The 19,057-nt window shown below is 36.1% G+C and overlaps 1 long non-coding RNA gene across 1 annotated transcript in view; it reads left to right on the forward strand.

The window, feature by feature from the left end:
* The first annotated feature begins 10,792 nt into the window (after positions 1-10,792).
* The window catches only part of LOC148981714 (uncharacterized), a 170,666-nt gene continuing 162,401 nt past the window's right edge, over positions 10,793-19,057 (forward strand). Inside the window, exon 1 of the long non-coding RNA XR_016168186.1 lies at positions 10,793-11,084. This is a non-coding gene — a long non-coding RNA (uncharacterized LOC148981714). The remainder of the gene's footprint in view (positions 11,085-19,057) is intronic.

The raw sequence follows: 19,057 nt of genomic DNA on the forward strand, positions 1-19,057 counted from the left end.
TCGTAGCTATAGCACTAGTAGGCTACCTGCTAGGCATCGTCGTCGACGAAGTCCTTTAACTTATAAATGGTAAGTGATATTTATTAATATCATATTGTCATGGTGCCTGTAGACTACCTACTGTGGTTGTCACAGTGCCACTAAGTTGTGTTGCTTTTCAATATCAACATTTACCGCTTTAGTAGCATAATTTTCAGCTGTGCACACGTACCCGATTAAAGTTGTTGACTTTAGTCATTAAATTAAATGTTTATTTTTTTTAACTTGTGAAGTACAAGCGCAAACAATTTCCAATGCAAATAACAACTTCAACTTCTATGTTAAACTGTACTTAATAATACTTGTGTTTTTCTAATTGAAACGATTGGCTATGAGCTACGTACTGGCGCATTTGATAGACATTCTTTGCACCCAATAAACGGCGCCGGGCATTCCTAAACCACGCCTCAAATACGAGAAATTGTGCATGTGGTTCCCAGACCCAAGTCTCGAAAATTGGGTCTGGCGTTAGCATACAGGCTAGCAATGTGTGTATATATATATATATATATATATATATATATATATATATATATATATATATATATATAGTCCACCTTTGTGTACAATAGTACAATGTACAATGTACAATAGTGTTTTTGAACAGTGATGGACTAAAAGTTTTATTTTATACACAGCAAAAAAGTGAAAAACCGTTTTTGAAAATGTGGAAAAAAAGTTCTGTGATGTGAAACAAGACAAAAATATATTTGCTACTCTAATTTGATCTCTGACTATGAAATAAATGGTCAAATAATTAAGACTTATTTACTGTCACACAAACAATGTAGTATGTGATGACCTGGCAAGTGTCATTCTCAAATGACATTAATACACAAAATCTATTTCATATAAAACTATATATGTAGATATCATAATATATTTAATTTTACTTTATGTGAACATCATGTTAGCTTCAGTGCAGAATATCCATTACACACCTCTTATCAGAAATGAGATCACACAGACTTATATAAATTCACATGTAACTCTTGTCATGGCAACTCAAGCGCTGAGCTTACAATGCATTAAACAGCCCACACGCCTTCCAGTGATACCATCTTCAAAACCAAGGCAACGTAAATCCTCTCTAGGTATCAACTAAATCATCAAATAGCTCTAAAAAAACACCTGACTCTCCTTATGTCAACTATCAGACTAAATGTCTTGTGTATGTTTTGTGCGCTACCAGTGAATATAATTGCTAAATTATGACATTACACACAACCTTGATGACTCATTCTGTTTACATTTTTCCATTTATTGTGCTAGAACAATAAAGTGATAGTTCACCCAAAAATAAAAATTTGGTCATTTACTCACCCTTATGTTGTTCCAAAATTGTATGACTTTCTTTCTTTTTTGGAACATAAAGACATTTTTAGATAAAAAAACAAAACAAACAAAAAAACAATGGAAGTGCTCCAATGTTTTTTTTTCTTTTTTTTTTCTCGAACATTCATCAAAACAACTGTTGTGTTCCGCAGAAGAAAGAAAGTCATACAGGTCTGGAAAGACATGAGGGTGAGCAAATTACCAACTTTTTATTTTTGAGTGAAATCAGTTATTTAAATCAGTACTGGCACCCCTCTTGACTGTGAGTTTCTATTTAGTGAAGATTTATAGACAATTATTTTAGAACAGATTCCAAGGGACTTCTTTTGGTTGAAAAAAGTTAAAAAGCCTTTACTGGCATCATGGCTAATCACAATAGAAACATTAAAAACAGCTAAAACACTGCACACTGATGCATTTTGTCCTTCAGCACCTCCCTAAGACTGTGTCAGGTACAAAATGAGTCACAGCTGTAGATTTAACTCTTTATTTTACCTCGTATTTTTGGGAGCTAGTATTAATATTATTATTATTATTCTTTATAATGGGTAACAAATTCATAGTCCCCCCTGTAATGGTATGTTATATTATAATGGTATATTTTATTATAGGTCCCACTGTTATGGCTCTTTTGGCTGAACGCTGAAATGCATATGTGTGCAGTGTTGTAGCTATTAATGTTTCTATTTTGATCAGGCATGATGTGAATAAAGGCTTTTTAACTTTTTATGGGCCGGGAGAAGTTCCTTAAATTCTGTTATAATGCATATGTTTGAAACTCAACCAAAGAACACCTTTTGGGATTACTTCACAAGGTCTATCCAGCAAGTAGCGTTCTGCTTTCTTTGTTTTTTAATAGTAGTTATAGGAAAATAAAAATGACACACTAAGCATTATTTAATGGCCACTATTTATTGGCATCAATATAAACTCTTGATATTAAACACTTGATATTTTCCTTGAATTCTACAAATAACTGCAAGTCATAAATCATTAGGAGAAATGATAGCACGGCATTATAAATCTCATGTCTGGAAGCAGTTTTGATGAGAAATCATGATATGCAGCTTCGGAGAAGTTGAAGGCCTGAACAGGTGGCAGGGCAAAGCCCTTCACATCCAGAGAAAGATCATCGATAAAGCCCACAATGACAAGAGTCACGTTGCTCCGGTGTCAGTCTCTTTAACAGGAGACAAAACACTATGCTTCCTTAGAAATCCAATGGGATGGCTTTTCAGAAAAAAAAAAAAAAAAAATCACATGAGTAATTGGAGGCCTATAAGTCGACTATATAACGTCTGTTTTAAAAGCAGTGGAAAGACCCAATTCTACTTGGACCTCCTTGGCTGATATCCAACAGAGATAGCACTTATAAAAAATGTATAAAGAGTACACCTTAATCATTTGTTCATGGAAGCAGTCGACTGGGACAGCCATGCACTAATGCTTTGTGACTCAATAGTCTCCCTTTTTTCCCCCTCACAGCCAATTTGAGTCTGATTATTATGCTTATACTGATCAGGAGGCCCCAAGAGGAGAGAAAGGTCTATGAGTGACTCTCAATAGAAGAGAGGGGCCCCTGGGCCTCACAGGTGAGGATGTCTGAAAACACACAATTATTCACGTATCTCTTCGCGTACCGTCCGATGCCCTCCTTTTACAATCAATTGCTATATCCTGTCTCACCCGCTTGAGAATACTCAGAATATGACGCAGGGCGACAGTGTCTCGTGGAGGTGCAGTCTCTGTGGCCGCTTTGAGGGTGCCGTTTTAAAACTGAAATAACGTGTCTTCTAACCTTACAGTCTTTCCAGCGAGAGCATAATTTATATACAGATGCAATGTATATTTAATGACTCACTTCCTTTCAAAAGCTGCATTGTTGTCTTTCTTTTAGGACAACTAATTAAAATACTGCATATATAATTTGTTGCCTTAGCTTTCATAAGCATTGATGCATCATTTCTCAGGGAGAAAATCCTTCAATCAATCGTTCAATCTATGGTTTTATCTGTCTACCTATCTATATATTCAACATTGTGTTAGAGATGCATAGGTTGAATTACTGCCTGAACTCATCAAGGATCGGAAAACTTTTTTTTGTCACCTGAACCCCTTTGATCTAAACTATTTTCTTTGTGTACCCCCTGAGTTTTATGTTAATATTTCAATAACTGAACAACATATTACACGTTCAATTAATTGTTGATTAATGGTTACATGATGTGCGGGTAAAAATGTTTTGAAATGATTTGTTTTCATTATGCTTTTGTAAAGTTTAATAAATTATTAGCTTTTCAAATCAACTCGCATACCCCAAGGTATGACTATGTTAAATATGGAATGTTTCTTACAAACTTCACATCTCAACTTCACAAAATCGTTTTCATCTTTAAGAGAATAAGAGACATATTAGGTTGTAAAGACTTAAGGGTTCAGATGCGATATATTCTGGAGGCATTTGCCGTAATTTATCTTCAAAAAAAAATCTATTTCCATGAGGCTGCTCAAGCTGTCAAAGTGTGAAGGGTCTCGCACACCAGCATTATGTTAGAGATTGCACTATCCTCTGCTACCCCCATTATGAGTGTTTATTATTAAATCTAATACTGATTCTCCCTAGGAGGAAAAATACCAAAAAATATTAGGCTACAAGGCAAAAGTGCAGAGACAGATTTTTCAATGAAGGATAATTGTCCAATGATAGAGAAAATGCGACTCGATAACAGAATACAACCCTTCATCTTCCTGGAGGATCCATATAAATTATCCCAAATAATCATCCCATCAATATTTCTGTTAGGCAACAAGGGCAATGTCACAAGGGAAGCATTTAGAGCCAAACAATACCAAAGCATGCGTCAAAAAAAGTCTTGTCGTGTCAACATTCAAAAGAGACATTATCTGCATATATCATTGTTTACCAATAACAATCAACACAAAAAGATTGCAACCAGTGCATACACCCATCATAATGAATAGCAGACCTGAACACAGTGGGGGTTAACTTAATCTGTAAACTCGAAACATTGCGGGTGAAATGAACTCATTTAGAGCTACACATTCACAAGCAGAGATGCCACAACTAATTAAGGCACTAATAGGACAAACTGCTTTCCCTGTGACATGATTATGTGCTTCCTAATAATGACCTGGGGAATCTGTAAGACGGCCCGGTTCAAGGTCCTGTGTGGGAAAGCAGGCATGTCATGGGTGTTCTAGTATTTAACCTGTCCACCAATAAGCCGCTTTGCCTTGACTCCATCACACTGGCACTTTTACGAGTGCACATGAAAGAGATTAACGACTACGTCGGACGGGTATCTCGAATGCAAATGATTCACCTGCACATTCCCCGTGCGACGTGTTGCCATGCTGCAAATTATGGGATGTTATTTATTTGCTTTGCAGACGCCCACACAAAGGGCAACTTAACATCGCAAACAGCTTTACATATGGACCATTTAGACCCAACCAAAAGACACCTCCTTTTAACCTACACCCCTTCGGCTGCACATTGCCTCTGAATCATTGCACCGTTGCACTCCAGAAGCCCTGCTTGGGGAATTGAGCAGTTCAGTTCCTTGATAGTGCACTAAAAAATATTAAGCCCACATTTTATAAGGCTAGTTCCAGGGGAGTAGTATGTTTCAGTAATCTGACTAAAAAAGTGTTGTGAAAGGTTTGGAAAATGCTCTTGAAAATGAAGTACACAGCCTGGAATACACTATACAACTTTGGACGGGCCAAACCTAGTTGCTGAATGACAGAGTCAGTTTGCAGAATTTGGCCAGACGGAGTTGGTATTTTTCACAGAAATATAGTTTACGATGGACTAAGACTTTAAATTAAATTCATCCATCCAGTCAGAGGATGTCATATTTTCAATCGCCATGCATCTCCTAGCCATGAGACACATTTCTGCGCAAGTTTGTTGTGTTTGGAACGACTTGAAAGTCTAGCAGTGTGATCCTCAGTCGTTTAGTGTATGATGCTTAGTTTTCCCTCTGTAACTATTTATAAAGTCTAGCCTAGTGTTTTAAAATCTGTTCTGATGACGTGTATTCCGGCCTTCAGTAAATAATGGTGAAAAAAAAGTTGTGTTGATGCATCTTTTTAAAATGCAAGATATACTTGTGAACAGTCCAGCTCTCTATATAAACAAACACACGCACACACAAAACAATGTGCAACCTCTTCCTCGTTTTTGATTTGTTTATGACTATCATAGCTGCTCTCATACAACACAATACGAAAACACACTTGGCCTCTGTGCTTTCCAGCTTGTAGAAATCTAGAGAACATTGACCTTTTTCAAATGCAACCGGCGAGTTTTAGATATGAGTTGCTGTCAAAAACACTCTGAAAACCTACAAAAAAACAAAAACAAGCTTGACTGAAAACCACTGAATGGGCACCTCAGCGATTATGCATATTACCAAGAGACACTGATTCCGGCCCTCTTCAGTTTATGTGATGGATAGAGGGCAGTGGGTTCTCTGATAAGCATGGGCTAAACATCGAATCACTCACTCGTATTTGTTTATCATCTGAACTTCTACATAAAGAAAAAAAATCTACATCTGAAAACAACCTATGTATTGCATACTGTCTATTTAACAGTATATGGGCTATACATTATTTTAGAGACTAGTTTGACAAGACTGCTTTTTTGTACTTCGAAAGCAATAATTACATGAGCAAATGATTCCTCTATTATTGTAACAGTATGTTGGCAATAAAAAAGCTATGAATCATGTTAATTAAAGAGGAAATAAAAAATAGAAGTTAATATATAAAACGAGAAATGTATGATTTAAGATAATTCTGGTAATTTATAAAGGTCAAATATTATAACAACATATGAACTAATTAGCTTATAAGAGCCTTCTTAAAACCTTCAAATCCCTTTAGTCAACAATGGGAGACATATAAATACCATGCATCAACAAAATAAAAATACAACAGATCGGACTAGCCTCAACATCTAGCATTAATCCATCCAGTAAAAATGAATACTTCCATCAGTGTGATCAGTTGTTGTTGTTTTTTTGTGCATCAACAAAATATAATTTTTTAGCTTGCTCAGGCTTGAAACATTATTGAATTCTGTGTTTTTTCTTATTCCATATCTTTGGTTGCTCATGCTGCAAAATGGAAGGCGCTTGTTTGTCAAAGGGGCTGAGAGCCTTGTCCATTTTGACATTCACATTCTAGCAGTAATGATCCTAAAAGCTGCAATTAAGCTGACTGTCACATCCCGGGGAGCACGCGGGCAGCAGCACAAGGCCTCGTCCTCAAGAGCTGCATCCATTGCGCCTGCCCAGGATTATTCCCTCAACACATCATTTTTCCAACCCCCCTCTCTCTTTCTCTTCTCCTCGTTTTCCCTGTTCTTTTATTATAGCCTTCATAATGATTTTTGTAGAGGCCATGTACAAATATGTGGTGTTTTTTTTAAGTAATGATTTCAAGAAAATAATGTGCATTATTTGTATGCAAAAAAAAATCTAATTGATTTAATTCAATTTAACTTACTATATCGTCATCAGTTTTGTTTGTGCCTTTGAATTGATAGCTTGATGTTCTAAAGCAACATCAATCTGAATAAAAATTCCCAATAGTGTTTAGATCATTTACTGTTGATTCCTAAAATAATAGAAATGCAGTCACAGAAAGCAACTGGAGTGCCACGACTTATTTTGTGTGTGTGTGTGTGTGTGTGTGTGTTTGATGCCTGGGGCTGGGTCCCTTCCTTTGGGAGATGAAACAACAACTCTCTGTTATTAAATCATGAAAAGAATACGGACAACACCAGGTGGGCAAATCTATCAAAACTCCTGGCAAACACACATGCGAGCATACACCCATAAAGGGGGCAAAATCATTTTAATTAGCTGAGTGAATGTGATTTGCTGAATGTGGGGAACTAGGCTCTGCACACATTAAAATTGGTCTAATTTTCTGCAAAAAGTCCCATCTGAGTGGACCTGGCCACAGTCAATCAAGTTAAAAGCTACGGGTGCTTAATTTGATTTACCAATATAAAATGCAAATGAGGTGATTAAGTGGAGAGGGGAGCCAGAGTAGGAGCCTCTTTTAAACCATCAAGTTAAATGTGAGCAGACATCGGACTGGCAGAAGCAAGAATGTTTTAGCATATTCGTTTGATTAGAGGTACAAAAATTTAATTAGTGTAGCTAATTGCTTGACAAATTGCAGCACACTCCTGAAAAGACAGATTTTTTTTAAAACCGTGTAAAACCCCCTCCGCATGGAATTTTTTTTTCCCAAATGGCCCCTATGCCAATATGTGAAAAGCATAATTAAATAAATGGAAGATGGCACAACAGTACCTTACAATAGCAAATGAGATAATGCCTGTAATTAGGCAGGACACAAGTCTATGTCCATATGCCATGTTTCTCTTCAGCTACTCTCCGTTCCTCTCATAGGACAAATCTAATAAGCCTCCTTAACTAGGTGAGGCTCTCCTGGGATCCTGAAGAGCTGTCGGTCCAAGGCCGAACCGTCGCACTGGAGAACTAATCAGAGTATGACGCATTTAATCAGGCCAAGCTCCTGTACTACAACAAACATGCTGTTTTTGTGCTTAAAAAGCTATACGTTTATGAGAGTATTTAGCAGCACTGTACAAACATGGCAAGGCACATGTGTATGTAAATGCAAATTAGTTACACACAAAAAACAAAACAAAAAAAGAAGCAAACAATTTCTCATTTTCCTTATTGGATGACAAAATAACAGTCTTTTTCTCCATACCTTTTATCTCTCACATACAATATGTTTAATCTAGTCTCTCAGCCTCCAAAAATTGCCCATTTCAATCTGATTGGCTGGCTATAAATCAATTTCCAGCATTAAGGGTTCCTGAAAGCACAACAATGATGTGCTTTCAAAATACTGCAAGGACTTTAGGTGGACTTTAAGTGTGTAGATTAGTGGCTTTAAATGCTTGAGGCATGAAATATCTAGTAAACAAGTGTCCACAAGCAGAATTGTAGCAGATCTTGATCTGGTTACACAAGACTTTCCCATGGTTTTACAGTCATGGCCATTATTTTGTCTAAAGATTTAGACCAGTAATGTTTTTTTTTCTTCTAATGCATGTTTATAAAAGTTAATCAAATGCAATAACTGAACTAAGCCATCATCCTGGTTTAATCTAAGCCCTGTCTGTGAAACATGTCTGTGTGCTATACAATCCAATGCTAAAATGGTTGTTATTAAGACTACACAACCATTAACAGTTTTAGAATAGCTTGCTGCTTTCTTACATTTCAGCATGCCCCAAATAATTGGGTACATTCCAGCCAATATCAATATTCTTACATCATATATAATGTATAATTGTTTCATGTATAATTGTTGTGTAATTGTTTAGGAAACACTGACAAGCCATTAAAATTGATTATTGTTACATTCATAAAAATCTAATAGCCTTTGGAACAAACAGGTCGTCAGATCATGGTAAAATGTGCATGGAGGTTAAGTTTGTATCTAGAACAACAGAATTAGATAATGAGATTGCATAAAATCAATGTAACATTACATTTTCCAAATACAAAGATTTAACGGCAATTTTATCAAAGCTAAACTACGAGGAACTGCACAGCCGCCAATCTGCGTTGAGTGAGGATTGAGCTTCTCCAGCTGCTAGACCTGTAACGTTAGGTCAAAAGTTAAGGGAAAACCCTAAATGTTATAAGATTTTGTTTTTTCCTGGTCGAGTTGTTAAAGCGAACTAACTTATATATTAATATTACGACCTTAGTAACGAGGCGCCATATTTAATTTCTATCAGGACTTAGGCTAACTTATGTTAGACCTAAAGTGTGCATTGTTTTGGATTGTTCTGTTCTGTAAATGTATGAATCGTGTGCTTTGTTTCTGCGAGAATGGATTTTTTATCGGGTAGGTTTTATAATGATTTTGAATACATAGAAAATTAATAATTACATTTAGTATAAAGTTTTCGGTCGATCAACCATGTTTAACGTTAGCCACCTGCTAGTGCAGCAGTGGACACCCCACTTCTGTGGCGTTGATACTTCCTAAAGTATTTTCTCCATATGGATAACACAATATTCGTTATAAGCCATGACGAATCAGGACATTACAAACTTTAATTTGAAGAAAAGTATTTGAAAATCGGACAAAGATACAAGACTGTGTAGGCTCGAGTTATTTGGTTGTAGGCCATTTTTTAATCAAAATCCACTTTAGTTTGCAGTCGTAAGTTATTACACGCACTCGATGGTTTCTGTGTTGTACCAAACTTTATTTTTGATGTGAAGCGGCGGCCATAAAGCCAAATCATGGGAAAATCTACGAGATAACAAGTTACATACACGAGGAACTGTATTCTCGGTCAGCGCCACCTATCGTGCAGGCGTGAATAACATTACCTGAAGGGAATCAATAGTTTTGTGTGTAATCTTTGCTAGATTTTCTTAATAACTGTAAATGCATCATCGCAGTCTGTGAAAAGGGTACATTTTTGATTAGTAGTCCAAGTAAAGAGAGACTAGATGCGTTTATGATAGTCATGATATTACACACACAATTTTGCAGCCAAGAAACTTTACTAAAGGTGATGTGTGTAATTTCCCATCAATAGTGTCTCTAGGGTTGCAACAAATGATTATTTTTATAATCTATTAATCAACAAGTATTAGAACTAGGGATACTAACAATTAATTCTAGGATCAATTAAATGTCAATAATAATCTAGTTGATGAAACTTATCAATAGTTTATTAAGAAAGGTTATCAAACACTCCCTCCAGAAAAACGCAATAATGTGATCGCATAATATGCGTGGGACGCCTTTTTTCAAATACGCCTCACTTTTGCCACATAAATTGCAGATTTCTGTGCAAAATATGCAGGGCTTGCATGATTTCATAATCCTTGCATGTTTGTTGCAAAAAAGTCACATATATCTTAGAAGAAAGTTGAAGAATGTTGCGTGACATTACAAAAGGGACGTAATTATGCGATGTGAACATCATCGAAAAGATGTAAAACAGGAGCACACTTAATTAATTTTTTACAGAAGTTGTAGCATATTACTTTTGTAAAGCTACAGAACTTGTTTGACTCATCAATGTTTTGTAAGTTTGATGTGTTCATTAAAGAGCCCCTATCATGGATTTTTGAAAATGACTGTTCATGTGGTGTGGAATATAGCTCTGAGGGAATGAAAACATCCTGCAAAGATTTATATCTGAAAGTGCAACGTATATAAAGTTATTGTCTTTCAAAAGAGAGTCGACTCTGAGTCTATGAAATGAATTGTTTTTGAAACGAGTCATTAGCTGTTTCGTAGTGACATAGATACAAAACATAAGCTTATTGGCCGCGCCCAGTTACTGCGTGCGCAGACGGAAGTGTAAACTTGAAGTCTAGAACACAAATACTTCAGCTGAATAGCATCATGTCGAGAAGACGCTGTGTTCTACAATGCAAAGACAGTTCAGCCACTTTGTTTTCATTTACCAGGGACGAGCATGTGAAGAATCGGTGGTTATAGTTCATATTTGTAACGATACCACAACAGTATAGCCCGATTGACTAATCATTCAAAACCATAAATGAATTCAAATGTGTATTCGCAAGCCGGTTGTTCCTGAAGGAGGGCTTAGTATCCAGTGTATATGGATCAGCTTCCTCCTCCGAATCCAACCTGTAAGTATAATTAATAATTCTTGCTTTTATGGGTTTTGAACGGTTATGTAGCATCGGGCGCGAGGAGGGAAGGCGTAATAAGTATGTTTGTGCGTGTGTGTGTGTGTGTGTGTGTGTGTGTGTGTGTAAGTTACGTTCAGCGCAGCTTCTAGGTCTCCAATGTCAATTTTTTTAAAATATGTGAAATGTTTGTCGCTGTTATTGGAGTTGTCATAAAGAATAGAGCGTCTTGTAGTACTGCAGTGCTTTATCAATATGTTTATGCGTTGGTTACACCCCTACTCTTTTTCGAAGGAGATCCTATGATTTTTAATGACCACAGAGAGTCCATTTAAGCCCAATTTTATACTCGCAAGCTTTTTTATGAAGGTGGCCTTACAGTTTAAACTGGCAAGAAAAAAGAAATGCAAATTCTAAACTTTAGTGATGATGTGACACTGCCTCGATTGTGGAAGTGACAATTCCTATGTCAACTGTGCAAGCTCTTAGTGCAGACACGATGTGATGTGAAGCCATTTGCACATTTTGAGAGGGAAAGAGAGATAGCGTGCTGATTCACTAATGCTGTTGGTGAAATTATGTCTCATGAAAACTTTTCAAATTACTTGGTAAGTTATTTAATAAATAAATGTGAATTGTACCGCACCTTTAACATTATAATTATTTTACCCATGCCAGACAGAGATTGAGACGGCACTGCTGCAGGTCATGCCATACCTCTCTCTTAATGCGTCGTCTCGTCAGAATGAGATTGGTTTTTGATATCGGCCTTTATATAGACCGCTGATCAAACTTCCTAAAGCGAATATCGGGCAGATAGTGATCTGTAACCAATCAATCAGAGCACCCCTACATGCAATTGATTAGGTGGACTATAGCCACTTATTTTGAAGCATAGTTAACCAAAGGTCAAAAAAAAAATTGATTTCACTAAACATCAAAAATACTTGTGTAAACACCACAATAAAAGTACATAGAAAAGTCAACAAGTAATACTGCTGGTTGATAAAATATTCTATGATGCATGACCAACCTACATATGAAATGTGATATATGACCCAGGTGTAAATCAAAACCTGTCAATCTGCGCAAACCAATTAAAGCATGCCCAGCTGTAAAACAGTGTCCGATTGGTCTCTGCACAGTTCTGATACGACTATATTCACACACAACACCCAGAATCTAGTTTTTATTAATTGAATTTTCAAATTACATTGGAAAACCCTGCGCTATAATCGCGATGTGATCGGATCGTGGAAGTCATATTAGCTTTGGCCAGACAGCATGTCATGTCAGTCCGTGTCACAGCATTTCACATTGTTCCTACCCACTATACCCATCCACCACACCCAAAATTCAGGTTTTATTGCCTGAACTTTCAAATAACATTGGAAAACACTGTGTCATGATCGGATTGCGGAAGTCATTGTCTTACACATTGTCTTGTCTTTTGTTTGGACTTGTTCGAGACCATTTGCTCTAAATATACAGTAGATGGTAACTATGCAAAATAGTAAGCCAAAGTTTATTAAACCAAAACGTGGCGCAAAAGCATCATGTGTACACGTGAATCTGAAACCCCTTGTCCATATTTTCACAAATACAAATATACTTATTCATAAATTAACACCATTGCTGAGAATTTTCGATTTTAAACCGCAGTGAACCAAATCCAGTCTAAAAACGTGGTTTGAAATCGCTTCGAAGCTACCGTGTAACCAATCACGTCAATGTGCCTGCGGGCTTTAGCACATTAACAGCAAACTAGCAGTGGAGTCTCGAGAGATGCCAAGTTATCCCGCTATATTTTTCTGTTGGTTTGAAAAATCTGTATATTTAGCAATATAGCAGGTGTATGATATTGATGAACTATATTCCTTTCTCTACTGACGTTCTGAGTTGTTCAAAATGTTCCTGATGATTGTTAGAAAGCAGCTAGCTGACTCTGAGATGCGAAGGGGTTTGTGTAACATTAGCAACACATTATTATTTGCTTGATAACATAGTTGAGACTGAAGCAAAAGGCTAATAATATTAATTACTGTTATGTGTCTGTATTGTTAAGAGCAATACCATTGTGCAGCGTTTACCTCAGTAGGTTGGCTTGAGTGGATCTGTGAGCTAACGTGAGATAGGTGGGGCTAATTAGCATATTCATCTGCATATACTAAATGAAGCAAGGATGTATTTAATCTCGTTGCATTTAAGCTATTTTAAGGCATGAAGAATTTTTTTTTTTTAAACAAAACAAAATGTCATTTTGGTGATTAAAAATGAGTTTTAAGGGATCAGGGGGACTTAAAGTAACATGGCAGCGCCTGCCCCGCGCTTCGGATTTAAGAGGTAGAGGATATCGATTATTTGATTGTCAATTTAAACAATGAATGATTATGTAAATTTATGTAAATTGACATCCATATCCTGAACTTTGCTTGAGATAGATTAAATTAAGTCAATTAAAATGGTGTGTCTCTTGTTGTTAAGGACAGTATGTAATTAGAAATTAGTAGTGAAATAAATTTACAAGCAAAGGTTTCTTGACATGAAAGTAAATGTGCCTTTACAATTAGACTCGGTTTTCATTGAAGACAGCCCTCCATCTTCTTTGAGATAATTATGGTGTTCAGAAGACAGTAGTAGAGATGATATCACCTAAATAGGTTGATATTGCATATATCCTGTCAGAGATAATGAAATGTTGTAGAGTTTCTCATCACTCAAAGCTGAAGACACAGAGAACCAGCTCTAAATAACAAGTTCCTAAAAGAAAATGCAGCAACGTAGTCTTTGTTTGAACAAGGTAATGAGGACTCTCATTTTAAAGATACATGGCATGCTTCGTTTTGGTCGACGTCAACTGGTAAATCCTGATCAGATCCTGGCATTGGCATATGCAATATGTCATAAATGTCAACATAAAAATTACACCTTGTGCTTACGTCAGTCACTGTCAATATGCCATTCAACAAATCTTATCTTAGCATGACTATTTTAAAGCAAAAACATCTCAATGCCTCGAGTGAAACCAGGGAAACAGCTTTAACATTTGATGCAGATTTTCATTTAGGGTAAATGTCAAAAAGTTAACTGGCTACCAAGACACAGGGCTACAACAGACATTCTCAGCGCTCGGTCAAAATGGAAAAAAAATTACAGCTGTGTTAATAGAGATAAAGATTTGCCTGCTGAGACATAAATGCCGTCCTCTATTGGTCTGACATTAAGGAGCACAATGACTCAGGTTGAAGTAAAATAGGACACTATGGCTCTCTCTGGTCATAAAATGTGCAGACCGACCGTATTCCAAGATGCTATTAGTAATTGTCACCACACAACTGTTGCCCCTGCAGAATATGTCTAAAATGTAAAAATGTTGAAACAAAGCATTGGATTTTCCAAGAAGATTTATTTTATAGCCTGTAAGATTATTATTGTAATGTACAAACAACTTTGTCTGGGTGGTTTTTGCCAGTAAGTTTCCTTATAATGTGGTGTTCTTGTTGGGGCAAACTTGTTTGCATCTTGACTAGTAGACTGAAGTCCCTTAACTTCTTCGATGTTTTAAAGGCCAAGCACTCAGAAGTAGACAGCCGGTGGTCTACTTATTGTGGAGAGGGGGCTCTTGTACATATGTTAGGGTCTTGTCTTGAGCTTCTCTACTGAAGGAGCTGTGTTTAGAATATTGATAGGCACTACACTGAGAGATTGCAGGCCTCTTGTCAACAACTGACTGACATGAGCTGTTAACATGCTATTTTCAGCCCCTGGCTTTTCACTGTGGCATTCTTGTTAGAAGATCACCTAAAATCCTGTGTTTGTTCTCTTCTATCTCCGCTTGAGGTAATCCTTTCTTTCTCTCTGTGTATTCTTCTATGGATGCATTGAGCTCAGCTTTCAAAAAAAAAAAAAAAAAACACAGGCCTTTCTATTGAATGCATCTTGACTGTCTATGACGACCGGTTAAAGACTTAAACAGTTTTACACTAATAAATACTGTTCATTGTAATAGTTGTTGGGTTACAGTAAGCTTTTTTCCTTCTTTTTTTAACATTCAGAAAGTCCACCGAGACCTTTATTCATACGGTATATTATTCTCATTCACGGTATGGCAGCCTTTAGTGCGTACTGGCAGTTTTTCCCCTCTGTCATTTGTTTTCATGAAACTCTCAAGAGTTTTATGCAGGAAGGGAGGGACACATTTGATTAAATGACAGAAAACAAAAGCCACACTGTCAGGGTTGATTAAAGTCTGAAGAAAATAGTCTGGACCTGAAATGATTTCCATTACACGAAAATGACAACCTTATAAATGACAACCTGTGTTGTGTTTTTACACACCTTTGTGTCTAGATAAGGACAACACATTTTTTGTGTTATCTTTAGACTTAACCAATGTTATTCCACTCAACACAAACCGTTTTTTTCCAGTTTTTATTATGTATTAATGTGTTATAGTTATACAATTTGTGTCATGTGTTATTTTTGATCCAATTGAACAAAACTTGTTTGCAATAAAAACAACAAACTCGCATGTAGTTTATATAGAATTTATTAATCCTGCTTTATTTACATAAAAATAGTCAACATCCAAAAAAGTCATCAACATATAGTACTTTAAACATTAACAATGTTGCTTGTGTGAAGATTTCTTGAAGAGTTAATAGTTAAACATCAATCATTTTTATTTTTGGACATTTGCTCACATGCAGATCATACAAGTGTTGGTGAGGGTTGGTGATATGAAGCCCCTCGCATATCAGGGGCATCTTGCGTTCAAAGCTGCAAGAGTGCAAATAAAGACACATTTGTTATTTATACACGAAAGTAATATAGCTGGCTAACGTTAGCTAGCCTGTTATATTTATTATAGCCACCATTCATTCGTGTATAAAATGCCCTTCAAATGATCACAAGACATTTTGAAAGCATCTAATGCCAAGTACAGACATTTTTCTTACCTGCAAAGATAACCAGCAATGATGAAAAGTTTCAGCAAGAGGAAAATTGCATGAGAATAGCGCCTCACAAGGCAGTTATGTGATTGGATGATAATAAACATATATTGTGTTGGACATGGACACACGGTTGTTGATTTTTTTTAACAGACAAAATGACCAAAACTTAAGAAAATATGTTAAGAATTAACTCAACCTCTTTGAGATTGAAGGGTGTGCACATGACCTACAAGTCTAGAAAAAAATGTAAAAATGAGACATTCCTATATTGTCCCTGTATAATATACATAATGCATGCCAAACACCACTAGTGTATGCATGTATTTACATTAAGTATGATGTGAATATGTTGTATATAATTTATCTTTAATAAAGTCACCTCCCCAGATGACATACTAGGTCTACTTAATTGAAATAGTTAAACGTAGCATTTTAAACCCACAACTGAACAAATCTGAAGAAACATTTAAGTTTTTTATATACATAAAATCTACATAGGCTACATTTTAAAGCACGCCCTGTCCTTAATTTATGTAATGAGAGTTTTTTTTATTTATTTATTTTTTAAATGAATTGAATAGCTCATTATTTTAGGGTGAAGCACTGCACTAAATGATGGTTTGTAAAAACTCGACATAGGGTTTAGAAGGCAAATTCCAAAAATCCAACAGCGTTTTCTAGAGAAAATTGTTATGACATCTCGTTTTTATAAAGTGCACCTGCAGTGATAAAAATCAATGCACATACTCAATGTGTTCCCCATGTTTATTGCATCTCTCCTTGAACAAAATGCTTTGTTCCAGTCGCATTTACAGGTGTCCACTCTGCTTACCTCTGCTCGCCACAAAATTAGCCTACTTGTATTTTTAACATATAGGCGTTCACTTAGGCATTCACAACACTGCGCCCTTGGGTCTGAAATAATTCTTGTTATTGTAGCTGTCAATTACACTGTGTATTACCTAAAATTTGACTGCCTACTTTTTAATGGAAATAGATAGCTTTTATTGAGGCAACAATTTCCTGTATGAATAGCGAGCGAGTTCAACTAAGCACAAAAAGTTAATCTAATATATTCTGACGACACTTGAAACGTGTCTGTTGAAAATGGTATATGAAGTACTACCAGACACAATCACTTTTTTACAAATGGTTTTCTGTGCAATTTGTAGATTGGTAGGGGAATACTGGGAACTTTTAGTGATAGTAATAGGCAGTTTTCCTATGTTACGGAAGCTCACAAGTTATATTTATTTGTTATTTTTTTGTAAGATGCCAGATGAAATGGACACACTAGTCAAACTGTGTTACATCTTCCCTAGATCAAGTCTGTAGAAACATTTAAAAATATTCGATTTTTTAACTTTGTATTTTGTTTTATTTTTCTATTTTTGTGTACCATGTCCATTTTTGCTCAACTTTGCCACACACTGCACCTGAATTATGCTGTTTAGAAGCCACATATTTCTTTTCAAACACCATTCTCCTAAGATTTTATTTTAACAACAAACTCGATTGCAGCAATTTCAAATGTATTCACAGGCATTGTGTTTTCATATTGTAAAAGAATTTCTAAAAGTAAAGACATTGCTAAGCATTGCTAACATTTGATAAAATGGGATCTTCTTTTCAAACAGTTCAAAGTAGGATAAACTTAAAGAGGTCTTATTTTACTTCAGCTTTGAATAATTTTCAACCCTGTGGCAAAGCGGGAAAAAAAGAAAGGATTTGTATATGTGTTTTATAAAGTATAAGATGCTACACACTGATTTCATTGATGCTGTAAAGCCAGAGAAAGTGTGTCAAGACCGCAAGGAAGCAAGTATAGCAGTATAGTTCAACTCAAAGTGACAGATAAAAGAAAGAGATACTCACAGCCGTGATGAGACACATAAGCCGGGGCATGGGATCGACTTCTAGGCAGATGAAACCCTGTCACACATCTGCATACAATGGCAGGGAAGAGAATGCTATCTCATCTCATCTCATCGACAGCATCGTGTTTAATCAACAAACAATTAAAATTGAATGGGATTTATACCCCTCAGGCACCAAGTGTAGTCACTACCGTAAAGCACATGTACTTGGCACAAGTTGCAGGTCAATTGCTTTATGACAGGGTTCGGTGTACTGTTGGATATGTTTGTTTTATAAAGAAGGTTTTTGTTTGTTTGTTTGGTTTTTTTTTTGTGGCAATATTCTTGATCTGCATAGGAGATCAGCCATGCAGCAAGGTTTATCTATCTTTGTGATGCGACATCATAAGGTATGACTAAGGACAAGTCACATCACAAAGATAGATAACCTTGCTGCATATATAGGCTGATCTCCAATGTAGATCAAGAATATTGGACACCAAAAAAATGCATGCATAAGCACAGTGTTGGCATATTTCTTCTTTGGTTTGAGGGATGTAATCAATACATTAGTAATATACGATTTAGTATTCATCATAAAAGGTGATGATCTTTTGATGAGTGAATTCTAAAGGCTAGTATTTTCTTAAAGCTTTCTGTAATAATAGCAGCAAAATCTGGTCTATTATTGCCTGGTATGACTGTAGTTAAAAGTACCATATTATAAAAGTCTTAGTTTTATATTTTGTGCAGTGTTTGTAGAGGGAAGCTCATGTTGTTCCACACATTTTCATTTTTTTCTAAAGTCAAGATTACTGGGACTACTATAGTATATAGAGTAATCCTATTTTTATGTCATTGCGCATGTGCAGTCAATTCGGTTTTAAAATTGATCAAGTGTTTACTTGTCCTCTGGATCGTATTAGAAAATTTGAACCATAATTTGTTTCATTACAGTTTACCATTTTTTCAGCATATCTGAAAACTTGTAATTTATCGCAATAAAAATCTCTCCATAGTTCAAACGCTCTGCCGATGTTGATCAGTGTTTTCGCCCTAAGTCGATCCGATTCACATCTGCCCTGACGAGCTTCAGCAGATACATTTTTGTTTTGTTTTTATATTTATGTGGAGTTTGTGTTGGAGTCTTTGTTGTGCTGGA

The sequence above is a fragment of the Pimephales promelas genome, chromosome 4, assembly GCF_988280905.1.
Source record: "Pimephales promelas chromosome 4, fPimPro1.hap1.1, whole genome shotgun sequence".
Taxonomy (NCBI): Eukaryota; Metazoa; Chordata; class Actinopteri; order Cypriniformes; family Leuciscidae; genus Pimephales; species Pimephales promelas.